Genomic DNA, 13587 nt, shown 5'->3' with positions numbered 1-13587 from the left:
CTTCTGTGGCTCTGGAGGGAGCTTTCCAAAGTTTTAGGAAAACTTTAGCCTTCTCATTAGGGTTTAATGATGTCATCAGGGATAGCACAACTCAGAGTTGAGGCTTAAAATTCAAAACAGAAAGGCGCTACCAAATTTCATTATGGAAGATGAAGTGTTTTTGGAGCTTGACTCATATTAGATACTAAAAATCAGGATGGCTCGCTTTCTGGCTCTTCAATTTGTACCATTCTTTTTGTAATCTTTCTCATTTATGTGTCCCAACTCTATGAAAGCAAAATATTAAATTGCTGGAATGCCCCTTTAAAACATAGTCTACATCATAAAGGGATAAAACACTTGTTTGTATACATAATAACACAGATCTCCTTTTCTTACCTCTTTGAGAGTCTGTGTTATGTATAAGTGGCCTAGTGATCATTAGCACTGTGTTATTTCTAGCTTGTATCTTATATTGTATTACTGACCACTGATTATAGTATTTATTGATCATATTTATTGATAAAGTGACATCATATCCTTAGTTGTACTGTTTATCTGTTGTACTTTACCATTTTGATCACTTTCTATTCTTTCTAATTCTCATATTCTATTGTCTGACAGATGGCACATTATTTGTATTAACCTAGGTGTGCATCAATTAGTCAGTGATTTTTCAAGTCCTCTCATTGGATGATTGAGGCAGCTCTTGCATGTATATATTAATGCCTTTTTTCTATTTTTTGATTGCAGTGTTTTATATAGTAATGTGTTTGTGAAGAGAGAAGTTTTATGGAAATACTATATCAAGGTGCACCAAAAGGCTCCAGTTACTGTGATATATTTGATCACAGTATGTCCATGGAGAGATTCTGATGCAGTCCTCAGATGTGGTGAGAATACTTGCAGAACAGCAAAGAGAAAAAGCAGCATGAAGTCTGACTGTGTAATGGCTGATGGGGTTCGCCGTGTTTTATCTTTAGCGGTGGCCAAACAGACTGGCTGCTGAGTAAATTAAAAGTGCTAATCAAGTACTTTTCACCTCAGCAGGGATGATAAAGGCTCCCGATATCAAATTATTCAACTTCTGACAAGTTTTTGTGGAGCAGAAGGCCAATCTTTGCGTCCTGCCACGTTTGACCCCTGAGATGTGAAGTGGCGCTACGTGTAATAACTTTCTGCCAGTGTTTGTGTGTGTGTGTGTGTGTGTGTGTGTGTCTGTCTGAATGAAGTGTGAAGTCTGGCCCAGTAGCCTAATTGCAGACAGGGGTCACCCAATGGGTGTCACCACTCTAGCATGACTCCGCTCTGACAGCAGGGCTGTGTGCACAGTGTCTTGCCAGGCTTTGCATATATACAAAGCAGTGTTGTTGCTTGTCAAACAAAGTGGCGGGGGAATTTGCATAGTGGTTTCGGTGCTGGTGCCCTTCACTCGCCCGGCACCACTTCCATCACACACAAGCTCACATCACCTGCACCATTTTAAGTCAATTCATTTTCATCTTTGACATGACACACATTGATGTCCTTGATTGAAATGAAGTGGCAGAGCGAAGAGATGTTTTTCCTTAAAGTTCTATCACTGCATATGGATCAGTGACAAATAAGAGTTGGCAAGATGAGCAATTCAAAAATATCTTGTTAAAATGTACATTTTGTATTTTTGTTGGACCATTTTTTTAAAGACTGAATGTACCTGAAAATGTCAAATGGTGTAACCACAAAAGAATGATGAATAATACATTTTATCCACCTACAGTATATTTAAGTGTACTTTTTTTTTAAGTTGATAATTCCCCAGATTAAATGTAATATTTAGAACAATTGTATTCCATTACCTTTATTTAATATAAAAAGTTATAATGTAAGATCATGCCAAACTAGTTGATATGGTGTGACAAGTTCAAGTTCAAGTAATCTTTATTGTCCCTGAGGGGCAATTGGTGGCGCAGCCAGCAGCAAAACAATAGAAATAACAATTTCATAAGCAATCCACAAAGTACAATACAGAATAACAATAAATAGTAAAAACAAAAAAACCTTAAAGTGACCACGGCTTAAAAGGCTAAAAATCATCCATTGTTTAAAATGCCAATGGCCGGACGGAAGCCAGGACTTCTGCCCGTCCAACAAGTTGAATTATTTGGTATAACATTTTTATGGTTACACCACTTAGACATTTTTGCCATAATCCTCTAATATATTTTCTCAAAATGGATTAAAAACAGAAATTTTATGCTAGGTCCACAAAAAAGAATGTGTGCAAGTTATTTATATGTTTATTTTCATATTTTAATCTCTTTACATTGAACTAAACCACATGGACACAAAAACATGTCACTGACCTGTATACTTAGTAGTAGTAGTAGTCTCAATTATTCCTAACTATAAATCAGCAAATGACCAACAGCTGTGATAAATAATGAATGACTCAAGATTTAAATCATTTATAGTATATGTTACTCCTGAATATTTAAAATAAGGGAATTCTTTATGTTGCTGCTGTAGCTGTAAGATGGATTTACTACACTTAGTCCTTAAGAGCACTCAGAGTATCCTGATAATGGATTAATTAGCAGATAGACTTCTTCAACACTATCCTCCTTCTAGTAGTTCTGTTTGATGTTTGATATGCAGAAATATGTTTTAATGTCTTTACTGGCACTAAATAAATGATATTTTGGCTCAGACCACCTGGGCTGCTGCTCCCAAAAAAATGAAGAAGAAGCTCAGATTTGAAATTAAAATTCAACAGTCCCAGATGCATTACATTAAAAGGACTTCTTTTTTTTTTTTTTTTTTGCCATGGCGCCACGCTGTATTGCCAGTTTGGAAGTGGAGTAACGTTTTACACAGCTCGAAAAAAAAACACACACGCCAGAGCATTTAAACGCTCTGGCTCCTACCCTTTACTCTCTTTCCCATTATCTCCCTTTCCTCTCATCTGTGACATACCCACATACACCCTCGTGCTGTATGCCACATAATAAAAATGTTTAGCATCTGTTCCGGCGATCATTAGAACAGTTGTCTTTTGAATGGATGCCCAATAATAGCTGCCTTGCCTGTAGGTCGACGGCGATATTCAGTCCTATCCTGCTGGTTGTTTGTAAAATCATAAAATGGGAGTGAAAGCCCACTGACGCAAATGAGTACACGGCAAATGATGGAGCAAACAACATCCTGGTTTCACTCATGAACTGTGGGTCATGCTATGTTTCTTTCTAGTTAATTGTATTTGGAGTTGTTTTTTTTCTGTATATAAAAGGAGTGTGTTTGCATGCATTTGTAGTATGTGTGCATGTGTGAGCAGGCCTGTTTTTGTTATGCACCTGTACTGAGAGCTGCTAAATCATAAGAGGTAGCTGTGAACCCCTTTTGTTGAAGATTAATTGCCTTAATTGCGTTAGCACTCCGTAGTGGCTCCAGCGGAAAGGGAACTAGTGTCACCAGCTGGGTAATCCATCTTCATAGCAGCAGCCACCCCCTACCCCACACCCCCTTTTTTTTTTTTTTTTTTTTTCTTCTTCTTCGTGCAGGAGACCAATAGAAGGAGGGGATGTCTTATCTACCCCAGACAACCCTGCAGGGACGAGGTTTAGATGACATCAGCTGGAACAAAGCAGCTGAGAGCGCAGAGCCAGAGCAGGTCTTGCTGATGAGTGCGTAAGTTGGCCGTGTCAGCCGTAGAGAGCGGCCCTTTAAAAAAAACAAAAAAAAAAACAACAACGCCATTTCAATATGTCACAATCGGATGGGTGGGAGGAGGAGGGGGGGGGGGGGGCGGGGGGCGAAATCAAGTTTGTTAGGCCTCTCACACCAGACACACTCAATCAACTGTCCTCTCACGAGCCGCCGCAGGATATGCTGACGTTCCTCGATGTCGCGCCCCCCCCACCCCCCCACTCCCTGCATTAAACACCATCTTTTAAAGACCTTGAGTATTTATCTCTATCGGCTTTGGCAGTCATGCAAATATTTGTGCTGGATCTTTCAATCCTTTGAAGAAGGTGTTTACGCCTGGAGGAAGGCATTAAAGTACTTTGGGTGTGGCTGGGACAAAATCCACCCACCCAACCCAACCCCCCCGCTTTTGTCTCCACGGTGCCCTGACACAGCAGCGTGTCTCAACTGCATAAAAGATACACATTGCCTTCTGTGTGTGTGTGTGTGTGTGTGTGTGTGTGAGTGTGTGTTTGTGTGTGTTTGTGTGTGGTTGTGTGTGTGTGTGTGTGTGTGTGTATGTGTGAGATTGCAAATGAGTTTTATCTTGAATATCAACTTCATATAGATGATGATCTTTTTTTTTTTTTACTCAATAGCATTCATACCGCCCCCTCCTCCGCTACCCCCTTTCCTCCCCAAGGAGTTAATGGACATTTAGAAGTCCAGCATGCCCCAGATATCCGCAGCACTTCCTTTTTAGTTAGCGCCGTCCAAAAGGTCATACATCTTAAATAGGTTGGAGGTATGGCAATGTGATGCAGATGCAGCTTTATGCTAAAATGTTCTTTTCTGTTATTGTACCATGTCATTTTTTTTTCTCTAGCTTATACAGTATTTATACTGGGAAATAATTGTTAATCTGGTATCTGGATTCTTCAGGAAAGCTTATTTTAGTTGTTGTAGTTTTGGTGTGTCTTATAATTGCTGAGGGGAGACGGTCCTCCATGGAACAAAGTGCACCTGGCAAACTGCTGCCCAGATAAATTGCCAGTTGGTCTCCTGTTGTGTCCGTAAGCACAGGACGGAGCTAACATAGAATACATCACAAATGGGTTTCATGTATTAATTCATTCATTAAAAATCCCAAATACATTGTTAAATATTGGTTTCAATACACTTAAAGTGTTTAAAGGCTTCAACAATGAATGATATTAATATACCCTATCATATCAATTATGATATTTAAAAAGGCAAAGGGAGCACACTTTAGATAGACCTTGATAGCATTTATTTCATTTTTTATTCACTTTCCGGATTAAAATGTAAAAAAAAAAAAAAAGTCAAACATTTTAATTTGTCTAAAACAGCTGTGGATGCACTGAGGTGTCTCTGCTGCAGTCTGTGAAACCGTCTGTTCTGGTGATCAGACATGAATGAGAGAAAGAAATTGTTCTCTGATAGCTGAAATTGGTCCTCGTGGTTCTTAAAGGTATTGTAATGGGTTATTTGGCACCAGTATTCACAGTAGTCTACACATATCAGCAGTAGATCTTTAAGTTTTAAGAAAGGTGACATAAAAATCCCCCTATCCCAAATATACTCAATTCCTCTACTGATTTCAAGTCAGAAAATGACCATTAGATAATATTATATACCTACTGATATATTGATATGTTTGAATGTCTGCACTGGTGTTTAGCTGTTGCACACATTGTGCACTTGCCAATGTAACAATTTGAGTGTATTCTTTGAACATGGTTAGTCCAGGAAGCTTGTTGCCAAGGTAACATCTGATCAAAGTTCTATCAGCACCTTTTTTTTTTCTTGTTACCCCAGATTAGTGGTTTCAAACAAGTACAAATGTAGAGTCTCGCGGCACACACAGAGAAACATAAAAGAAGGATGCTACTGGAATACTTTCCATGTTTAAAATGCACATATCAGTCAGAGGTGTTCCTCTATTTTCAGTATTATTTACTATTGTTATTATAGCAATATTTGGTATATATGGTATAACAGATATGGTTTCTAGTCTTGATGATAAAACTAAACATAAAGTATTCATTGCTAGTAAGAAATCCCACAGTGGCCATTGTCTTAGCAGCCTGCTTGGCCAACGATCACAACACAGCCATTATTGGTCGGTTTGGTCGCGCAATGATAAGACAGAATGCTAATCTTATTGGAAAACGCTCCCCTCTTCAGCAATATAAAGCGTTTAAATCAGCGCCGCCTTATTCAGTAAGTACAAACAAGCTGCATCTTTATCACACAGTGCTAGTGAATCACTGCTTATTCAGATGAGACAGCCATAGGTCACAAGAAACACTACAATTAGCAGGCTGAAGACTGGAAATGTTTACACCAGGACACCAGTGTCCTCTGCCCAGATGGCAGGGATTTTTTTGGCATCACTGGCCAGAGCAGTGGCTGTGGATAATGTGTCCACAAGACTTCCTTTAAAATACACTGAAAGCTTCATGGTTATGCAGTGAAATTAGTAGAATATGTCCAAGGAGAAAAGAAAGGTTAAAGTTTAAAGATGAGGAATGAAAAATAACTCGTGATAGGTGAATCTATCATATGCTTGCTAACATGAAATAGTCCATGGGTGACATATGTTGCCTCAATTGTAAGAATTTTTGAGGTTTACAGCAGATACATCATTTTTATATATAATGATATATGGGTCAGTTGACAAATAAGGGTTGGAAAGATGAGTAATTGAAAAATAGCATTTTATTTTGTATTTTTGTTGCTTTTATGTTTATTTGAAATGACATTTGCACCATGTTTTTTAACCAAAAGTAAGACTGAAAGTGTCAAATGGTGTAACCACAAAAGAATGATAAATATTTCATATTTTATCCACCTACAGTGTATTTAAGTACATTTTTGCCATAATCCTCTAATATATTCTCTCAAAATGGATTAATAACAGACATGATGGGTCCACAAAAAATAATGTGTGCAAGTTATTCATAAGTTTATTTTCACATTTAACTCTTTAAATTTGACTAAACCACATGGACACAAAAAAAATCATTGACCCATATTATGACATAAAACAATATAGATGGGAGTGTGAGGGAAGGTCCACCAGTAAGCAGTCAAAGACCTTTTAGGAACGGAAGAAATGGGGAGCCATTGGCTGTGGATTAAGAGGAAACTCCTCCTGGGCCCCCAAGTGAGTAGATGGCATCTAGGGGGTCAGCCTGGGACACTGGGATCCATGGCTGAACCCTCTAGATGCCATTACTCACTTAACCATCACACAGTCCTGGCAGCATGCCTCAAGTGTGCAACTAGGAGATAATAACATCTAGTCCTACACAATAGAGCTATAAAATCCATAATATGTTCATTAATGTGATCATCTTGGTTTTAGTAAATCTGTATGAAACAGAAATATAGCCAAACAAAGTTCGAAAAACGGTAAAAATAATGAAATAAAAGCAACTATAATATTTTTGAGCCATGTATCTCATTGCGCAGTAATTCCACATCCAAATTCTACTTCAGCCTTGTCAAGAAGAAAGCATTATCAAATCTCAAAGAGGCCACATCCGAGCAGCTTAACGCACTAATCGTCCAGCGGTATCCAAATCTGCGCAATTTACTTTTTTTAAAAATCAAGTGCCGCCGGCAAATTGGCCCAAATGTCAACCCCTGCTTCCTCCCCGTGTTCCTTTTTTTATCGCTCGTCACAAATTAAGCTCGGATGTGCACTTTGAGGCCTCTTTTAATACCGCTTTTTACTTTTGCCAAACTATTGACACACGCAGCGAAGAGCGAGCGCGGCGCATGAATCAGCGAGCATGAGAAAATCCTATCGCGAAATGTTCTCTGACTCATTTCTCCCCTTGAGCAGTTTAGAAATCATCTTCTAGGTGTGTTTACAGCTTTAAGTGGTGACAAGTTCCTTGAGTGGCTCACTGAGTTTAAGTGAGAAGACACAGGAGGCTGTGTGGGTATGTGGCCTGGATGTTGATTACTCCATTAGTCTGTAGAGAGAGCAACACTTGCTATGGCTGGATTTGCCAGATTCTATCTGCAGTCATGATCCAGTGCTACACTGGCTCCTCTTGCATATTATACATCCCTCCTACATTGGCAGAGCAAATAAGCATGGCTGTCACGTAAATGAAGAGATGTCTCACAGAGTGATCTCCATTTATAGGCCCATCTGCTCTGCCAGACGCACTCCAGAAAGAATAAGTGTCAAGAGAACACCGAAAAACTGTGGAAGAGACATAGCAGCGAACTTTGCATTAATTTACTTATCGCCTATCTCGCTATCTTTCCATGATGCCTTTGTTCTGTTTCAAGGAAACTTTAATAAGAGTCTCATCAAATGTCTCAGGGCTTAATTTTATGAAGACTTAGAATTAATCAGTGCTGCATGGAAACAGGTGTATTAATAAAAGTGATGATTAAATGATCTGTGTGAGCGGATGGCCCTGGCACTATTTCAGTCTCCTCATTCTTAGGCTGCATGCTGTTCTACTTATTAAAAACACTGTTTATCATGTTTAAATGTCAATTCACATTTTTCTCTCATCAGATCTCTAATTTCCTCATTTGACTCTAATTGAACATCTGCTTGTGAAGTGGAGTTCTGGCTCTCTGCGGAGGTTAGAAGTGTGTGCGTGAGCAGTGCCAGGTCTGAATACAGAGAGCTTATGTGCCCAGAAGGACTTATTTCATTACTTTGCCTTGAGGAAAAAGGTTTACTACCTGACAAGGCTGCGGTGGACAGCTGACTGGTGCTTTTCATTTTGTCTTTGCCTACACCTCTCCACTCTGGCTGTAGCTAAAAAAGCCACATGAAGGAGTGCGGTACCCCCCTCCTCGCCTGAGAATGGGAGCAAACCAAGGATTAGTGCTTTGCTGATCCTGGCAGCTGCAGACAACAAGCAACACTGTTCAGAGGTGCCTGCTAGCACACACGCACACACATCCACACGGCAGATTAAATGTTTTATTTATCCAAACATGTCTCAGAGTTAGAGCTGCTCAGGAGGCAGAAATAATCTCGTTGGGTTGGTTTAAACATCAGTGGGCAGAGCTGAAGTCTTACATTTCTTTCGGAGGGGATTTCAGGTAAACGGCTAGTTTGATTAGTAATCAAAGTAATTATATAGAATGGCAAAATAATGCATTTTTTTATCATTCATACTATCTAAAGTCAGCAGGGTAGCTACCTGGACAATATGCAGCTACAGGCAGGCTAATTATGCTTGATTATATTTCCATTAATAGTCTGTAACCAAATTCCAAGACATCTTTTTTCATACTGTGTCTCCAACCCTTTGCCACTGGCCACCCCAAAAGTCTCTTCACTGCAGATGAACATGAATCAGTAAGTTGATATATTTGTGACTGTAAGCGGGGGCACTGCACCATGTGTTTGACACGCTGTGATCATCAGATAAATTTGGATTAGATGAGAGTGGCCCCGTGATCTTCACAATGCTCACTGTGGTCTAGACAAGGGTGGATTAAAGGCATTTGCCTTGCCCATTAGAGAAATCATTTCTAGCGGGCTGCACAATAGAAGATTAGTGACATTAGCTTAGCAACCGTAACTAGGCACGCAGGACTTTGAAGCCTTGGTTTTCTCCACATGTTCAAACTGTGTGATTGGAGGTGTAGGAGGAACATAGTCTTTACATGAAGAGAATCAGGGATGGAGGGTTATTTTAACCCTTTGTAAAACCAACAATTAAGCAACATGTTCCTTGTTGTATGTTAGGTAATAAGCTAGCTAGTTAGGTGTACTAACTTGTGTTACTTTCAAGGCCATGGAGTATTTCATATTACATTATTATCAGTTAGGCTACAGATTGATTAAAGGAAGATCCATTCACAATAGAACATCCACTTCAGCTGGGAAAATTGAGAGTCGCCGGCTAGAAATGAAAAGGCTGCTATTGTCTACCTCAGTTTGTAATCAAGGACCTGTTGTTCCAAAAATTAATGAGAATTTCAAATGGCAAATCTGCTCCAATTATCATTGTAAATTGCCTGTGCAAGAATGGAAAGGTTGACAGGCAACAGTTACTAAGGGGGCAGAGCTTAACAAATGGTCAGTTGATTATTAGTGGTAAGTTTCTAGACTTGAATCTTGTAGATAAATACTGAGCTTGGGGAATATAAAGAGTGTGGTCTTTGCAAAGCTTCTGATTTGCCTTCAAGTACATTACAGTAGCATTATGTTCAAACTGTCAAAATTCTTGACAGTGTCTCAGATGCCTCTTTGTTAGGGTTAGTGTGATTTACATTTTAGGACACATCCTTGATGGGCAGACAGTACATCAGTCTTTGTTTGTCAGTCATGATTATTGGCCTTAATTGATTTTGTTGTTGTATTTAGAGACCATCAATTAGTAGATCAATTTACCTTCCAGTCATGTGGCCATACATCCCACTACATCACTCAAAGTATAAACCTTTGAGCCATGAGTTCAGATCAAATAGGGCCATAAAATTGCAATCATCTTTCTGCACCATTCTGCTAAATTAGCAGTTTTTCTCATTGTAAAGGAGGAGGGAGCGAGGTGGGGCGGAGAGTTGTAAAACATGCTTCTGCAAAGAATCTGGTGCTGACTGACTAAACTCAATATATATATATATATATATATATATATATATATATATATATATATATATATATATATATATCAGACCGCAGATAAAGTGAATTCTGAGATGTTTGCTGAGATTAGGTCAGAACCCTCTTTACCCGTCTGCATCCCATGTACTGCTCGCCGGGATTATTTTTATCTGGGAGACTGTGGCTGATATCATTTTTCAAAGTGAGAATCCGCCAGCGCAGCATGAGTAATCCATCTTGGTTCCTCTGACAATTTCCTGTGGAACATATGTGTGCTCTTTATTCCTGAAGGGATACCTCAGCACACACGAGAAGAGATGAATATCTCTGGAAGGGAATAAACCAGGAGAGCAATTTGTGATTAAAGGAATCCTCTGGAAGTACATACACAAACCTCTCCACGGCCCAGCTTGATGAACTCCCTCTCCTTGCAATGCAATTACAAACACAATCACATCATGTTCCACAGGCGGGAATTAAGACATTCTCAGTCAGCCTGCTTCATTAAGACACCTTCCTAAAAAAAAGAAAAAAAAGCCACTTTTACGCATTTATTCAGAGAAAATTCATTTTCACTGTTTGTTTGTGTGAGAGAGAGTTGGAGTGTGTTTTTATTGTTACTTTTTCATTATAAGCACTGATAAGAAGTTGACAATATTTTCATGCCTGGGGACATTATGTAAGCAGTTTCTCCGTTTATTGTTGAAGGGAGACCAGGTGCCAAAATGTGTTGTACATTTAATTTCATTTATCTCAAAATTATGAATATTGAGGCTTAACTTTTGTTTATTTAATAAATAAATCTAGCAACCCATTCCTGGAATGGAGCATCCAATATTCAAATGGTCTAAAAAACTGCTGGTGTAATAACCAAGTGTGCAATTCCTGCTGCATCTATCAAAGGAGAATGCAAAAAAAGAGAGAAAAAGCTTAATTCATCTCAGCTGTTGAGGCAATGGGGAAGAACTTGCCATTTCCCTGCCTACATTATGGTAATACACACTGGAGCAGTAGCGGTCTTGTGCATTTCATAGAGCAAGAGATTAATACTAGCGTTGCAGCCCAGCACCTCTGTCCCCTGGCCGTGTTTTTATAAAGCAACAATATTGCCAGAGAAGCTTTAATGTTAGCCAGTGCCCTGGAGACAAGTGTCAATACACAGTGAACCAAAAGGAAAGTCATTTCAAGTATTGCCGCCTGGAACTTACTCCACTGGTAACATAGCTGAATAGGAAAAAGAGCTCATAACCCTGCTGCCAGTTGCTTTTGTTGAGAGCCGGAGAATGAGCGATTATTCTGTGTCAATCATTCATAATCATTTGCGCTGTCTTGAAGCAAGAGCTCCCTGCAACACTGGTCACAAAAAACACTTGTTATATTGTTGTCAAGCTTTGATTGACACCTCCAAAAGATCCCTGTCAGATGGGCATTTTCTTACACGACCGATGGTAATTGTCTGCACAGTGCGGTACTTTGGTAAAGCCTGGTAGAGTAAACTGTAATCGAGCCGCCTGATAACTTGTAACACCGAGGGAGTGATTTGTGCTCCTCGTTTTGGCTACCAGGCGTTTTAATATGATCAGGCTGAGCTCTGACTCACTAGCATATTTAAAGCACAACTCCTCGCTTTTTTTTTTTTTTTTTTTCTTTTTTTTTATAAATCCGTACTTATTTTTCCATCCTACCAACTGTCATCATTCTTACAAAGGTGCACAACTTTCCAAAACTTTCCTACAGTATTACAGATACTCCAAACCTAAACCCAGAATGTTAAATACACTGGACGCAGAGTGTCTCATGTAGTTGGATTGTACAACAGTCATTTCTCTAGCTCTTCTTTTGGTCCTCAGTGATCACTGCCAGCAGCTTCCTGTCTACATATTTGTGAAAAATGAATAAAGATAGCTATCAGGTCAGGGCTAAATTTAAAGTTAAATAGTGTCATGACACACTTTTAATGATTTCAGGGTCAAATGTGTTTAAGTATTCAGTGGTGCCTTTCTTGACTGTGTAAAATAAATGCACATCCAGGTAACACAATACAGCTTCATTAATAGAGAGACAGATGTCAAGATTTTGGTCAGATTTGGTCCATAGTCATGCTAGTATCTCTGTGAGGCTGCACACTTGGGCAGAGCTTTGAACTGAATGATAATGTTAGAGAGCCCTTGTAGCAGAGTGGTTATAGCACATGTACCTCCAACGTCTCTGGTTCGAGTCCGGTGGGGGCCTTTGTCGCATGTCATACCCCGCTCTCTCCCCTTGTTTCCTGTCAGCCCCTCTGCCACCAACTGCCCAATAATGACAAAAAACCCTAAAATAATAATGTTGGCATGCTAACAAATTCGCAATGACAATGTCAGCAGGTGCTTACAATGTTCCTTGTCGGTTCAGTGTGTTAGCATGCTTCCATTTGCTAATTGGCAATAAACACAAAGTACAGCGGAGGCTGATGGAAATGTCATGACTTTTGTATATATTTGGTCATAAGCCAAAGTATTGGACAAATAGGCATTTAATCTATGATGGCTCTATGTAAAAAGTCTAGACTACCAAAGTCATCACAATTTGTCCTATGAAGACATATTTTGTTAAATTAAAAATGCCAAACTCATGGTGGTGCTTAATAAAAAGTCAAGAAATGATGAAAAGTCTTGAGGATTCCTCCTCTGAGGACCACAAATGTCAAAATGTTATGGCTTTCAATATTTGTTGAGATATTTCAGTCTTCAGATATTTCTTTTGTATGGCAGAAAGACAAATATGTTTGACAAGAACTAAGCTGTCATTGATGCAGCAGAGTTATGATCAAGGGTTTCATGGATTGCCTCTATCTATTGTTGCATTTAAATGTTAGGCATAGCTTTAATTTTTCAAATCACCTCCAAGTTAATCATCTCCTATCACACGGCCATGTGATAATACTGGGATCATTTACTGCGGCTAATGATCCATGTGACAAGATGAGAGTCATTGGTACAGGTCTGAGTACAGCAAAAATCAATATCAATTACACCTGTATCGGAGAATTGTCAAAAGTAAATGCCCAGGTGTCCCTGTTTCACCGGTGTCAGCCAGTCGCTTTGATAACTGAAAGAACGATAACAAAAATCAAGAGCGCACCTGCTTTGCGGCCTCTAATTGAGCGTTAACCTTGATGTTGATGACTTCACATGAAAGCAGAATGCACGTTCTTTTAATTCTTAAAGCTGCATAAAAGGAAACATCTGAGAAGTTTTACCGCACTTGCATTGCACTCTGCAGGTTCTAGCGTTCCGGGTCTACGCCGCACAGCTGGGCTTGATTTATGCAGCTGACAAGGCCGT

General features: G+C 39.4%; 1 protein-coding gene across 1 annotated transcript in view; it reads left to right on the top strand.

The window, feature by feature from the left end:
* The window catches only part of cntn4 (contactin 4), a 124645-nt gene that overhangs the window by 76321 nt on the left and 34737 nt on the right, over window positions 1-13587 (top strand). The window lies entirely within an intron of this gene.

This window comes from Scomber japonicus, chromosome 3 (genome assembly GCF_027409825.1).
Source record: "Scomber japonicus isolate fScoJap1 chromosome 3, fScoJap1.pri, whole genome shotgun sequence".
NCBI lineage: Eukaryota > Metazoa > Chordata > Actinopteri > Scombriformes > Scombridae > Scomber > Scomber japonicus.
The sequence above is the reverse complement of the archived record's forward strand: the minus strand, read 5'-3'. Positions and strand labels throughout refer to the sequence as shown.